The 3,404-nt window shown below is 41.1% G+C and overlaps 2 long non-coding RNA genes across 2 annotated transcripts; both read right to left on the bottom strand.

The window, feature by feature from the left end:
- Nucleotides 1–200: 200 nt before the first annotated feature.
- Nucleotides 201–833, bottom strand: LOC311257368. The gene is made up of 4 exons (XR_014622614.1): nt 797–833; nt 645–699; nt 336–510; nt 201–258 (listed from the first exon to the last, which is right to left on the bottom strand). It is a non-coding gene; the product is annotated as an uncharacterized lncRNA (long non-coding RNA).
- Nucleotides 834–1,306: 473 nt separating this feature from the next.
- LOC311257230 lies at nt 1,307–2,405 on the bottom strand. The gene is made up of 3 exons (XR_014622599.1): nt 2,189–2,405; nt 1,691–1,784; nt 1,307–1,387 (listed from the first exon to the last, which is right to left on the bottom strand). It is a non-coding gene; the product is annotated as an uncharacterized lncRNA (long non-coding RNA).
- Nucleotides 2,406–3,404: the final 999 nt, after the last annotated feature.

Here is a 3,404-nt window from a genome sequence, read left to right as displayed (position 1 = left end):
TGTTTGGACGTGGGGTTATTAATGTTAAACATACCAGATTTACTTCGCCTCACACTGAGCTGGTGCCCAACCACATCCCGGCCAATATCTCTGATCCGGGCCCTCAGCTCTACCAAGATGGCACTGATTTTTTTTGTTCCGAGTCTGACAGATGGTGGTGCCATGTTTGAAATATATTTCATAAAGGCCACAACATCCATCAAATAGCATCTCTGTGTTGGGGGTTTGAAGCCTTTTTCTTGAAGGACTGCAACAAAACTTGAAGACAAAAACACAAATACAGTCATGTCCTCTACCCTTCGATGCACTAATGCTTCTTACAGTGTAGTACTTACCCACGGATTCTAGCATGGTTACTCAGGAAAAGAAGGTCAACATTTGGGATTGATGAGTCTGCCATGTACTCTAGAAAATCGACAACATGTTTGGCTCGCTGCTTGGCATTTTCAGAAGTTTTCCTACCAGGGTTGGCACCTTCTGTGTGGCCCCTAAATTCCTCGACCAATCTTACTGAAGAAGAAAGAATATAAAGCAAATCATATATCATCATCATCATAATATTTTTGCATGGATCTGCACATTAACACAACATCCCCTATCTTTCAAGTACTAGTACAGTGACTATGATATGATGGGATCTTCACCATAGCAAGGGGCTTTGCTGGGGGGAAATGGTGCACGTCTGCGATGTTTTGCTGCCTGAAAAAAGCACATGAAGCAGATTTTCTTAATTAAGAGTTACTGAAAAAATTGGTCATATTTAAGAAGTACACCAGAGGAATAACTCAACACTCACAGTTGCACGCATTGTTGAAGAATGTAGCTGCTTGAGCTCATCGTTCCTCATCTGGAGCAGGTTCTTCGCCACCCTTAGTTCAGCAGAAAGAAGCTGGCAGTTCCTGCACCCAGGATCAGGGGCCCTCAGGACAGAACGCCTTCTTGTTCGCTTGGTCTGTTGGTCAACTGTTCCTGTGTAGCAGGAAGCCTGGCTGGTTGAGGGAAAAGGATCCAGCATAGCTGGTGCTTCTGGGTCACAAGAAGCCTGGCTGGTTGAGGGAGAAGGATCCAGCATAGCTGGTGTTTCTGGGTCACAAGAAGCCTGGCTGGTTGAGGGAGAAGGATCCAGCATAGCTGGTGCTTCTGGGTCACAAGAAGCCTGGCTGGGAGAACTAGACATGGGGCCCGCAAGAGGAGGCACAGTGGTAGAAGCTGCAGCATGGGAAGCAGCCTCTATCACCCTCCTGACACCCTCTTCGATTGCTGCATCATCCACCTCGTCAAGATGTGAGACCATTGGTGGTGTGGGGTTCGAAGTACATAGGAGGGCCAGTTCTCTCGCAATGTATCTGTCCTTCGCTTTCTGTATGTACAGTTTAACCATTGGCTTCTGCAAAAAAAGCAGAACGTACATTTAGTAAATCATTTCATTCTGTCTGAAAAAGTTACATTATTGATATCTCATTACCTTTAGCATCATGCATGTATTTAACCAGCAATATTCTTTCTGTGGGATTTGTAGCACTAAATAAATACAGCATTTCCGAATCTATATTTACCACACAAGGATCAAATGAAGACAACAGACCCACCACACAGCAAGGAAGAACAAGCAGCACTACAAGGACCAAGTTGCTGGGTTTAAGATCTCAACCTAACTCAACAATACACATAAATCACACAGAGGGACTACCTTCAGGCTGTGGATCCTTTGCAGATGCTTGTCGAGTCGGTTAATATATTTAGACTTGCAGAAACGCACTGGGCAGTCCAGATTTGCACGAAAACTGGAGAAGCAAGAAGAGTCTTTGATTTAGTAGTAGAAAAAATGTTTGAAGAAAGAAAATATGCACACATTCTTTGTAACATGTGTAACCACTTTACACTTAAAAATGTTAAAAAAACATATGACACTTGCTCATACAGATTATTCATGACCTGCCTTGCATCTATTTTTGAGAGACTTTTGCAAAATCAGTTGTAGCCTCATACATCACAGACCGATATTTACATTTGCATTATGTTATTTGTTACTGAAAAAAGCACTTTTATTACAGTGACTATTTAAAAGCAACAACTCACTATACAAGAGTGATTTACAATATTGTTTTGGACCCTATTTCATTGATAGTGAAAAAGCACCATAAGAAGCCTCTTTAAGAGCATCCTGAAGAGGAAACAGGACACTTACTGTCGATGGGAAAACTTGCTCAGAAGACTCAACTCTGTTTTGTTGACCACCTTTTCTGTGCTTCTCAGGTGCTGGACTATATCAGCATACAGTTTCCCACAAATGAGACACTTGTGCTTGCACCTCTCATACTGCTTGCTTGGAGGGCTGCAGTCAGAAGATTCCTGTTGCTGTGGTCCTGCTGTCTGAGGCTCATCATCAGGTTCCTGTACATGGGCACAAAAATATTGCTCATAAAAGCCCAACAGTAGAGTATTATTACTTTATTATTACTTTAATTATCTGGGTGTAAGTTTATGCTTTTTTTACTTTACAAAATATATTTCCCACATTCCTGGGTAAATTAGTAAAATTAGCTTCTTTCTTCCTTGTTTATGTCATGTAAACAATGAATTGATCCATAATGTCATGATTTGGTCTTTTTGATCTTTTGTTTAAGGAATGAAGTTTTTTATTCCTGCATTTGGGTCCTGTTCCATTGTGTTTCCTTAATCGGTCATTACCAGTGTTGGGCACATTACGTAAAAGAAGTAATTAGTTATAGTTACTAGTTACTTCTCCCGAAAAGTAAGTAAGTTAGTAACTGAATTACTCTACTATAAAAGTAACCAGTTACCAGAGAAAGTAACTATTGCGTTACTCTTTCTTTTTTTTCAAAGTTTAAATATGTCTAAGATTTTGGCTGCGTCGTTCGTCGAAGATTCTCGAGTGAGTCACAGAACAGTTCCACTCCCGGCTGGCACGCTCTGCTGAGCTCAACTGAACTAAGAAAGGAATGAATCAGTTCATGAAGTGCAAAAACATCTAAAATGCCATACCCAAATTAAAATGATTGTAACTTCTGAACTGCTCTGGCCACATGTACTCTGTAGTTTCTTGTGCAACTGAAACTGAAACTGCAACAGAAACACTGTAGGTGACACAGAGACAGAGTAATGGGCCTCTGAAGTCAGTAAAAATGTAAAATTTTGGGCTGCCTAAAATCAAAAATGTTTTTCAGGATGAATAACTGCCTGTGGTTTCATCTGAGGGGATAAATGACAGTATGGGGCTGTAGGCACAGTATAAGTGAACACATGTTTCAAATTTGAAGAAGATAGCACAAAGTGTGACCATCCTACAGTGTTTTTCCATGAAGAGATCCAGGCCGAGTTCCAAATGGACACATGGTAACCAAATGAACAGCCACACCGTTACATTCAGGTATACACTGCTC

The sequence above is a fragment of the Pagrus pagrus genome, assembly GCF_965226575.1.
Source record: "Pagrus pagrus genome assembly, chromosome: 5".
Classification (NCBI taxonomy): Eukaryota; Metazoa; Chordata; class Actinopteri; order Spariformes; family Sparidae; genus Pagrus; species Pagrus pagrus.
The sequence above is the reverse complement of the archived record's forward strand: the minus strand, read 5'-3'. Positions and strand labels throughout refer to the sequence as shown.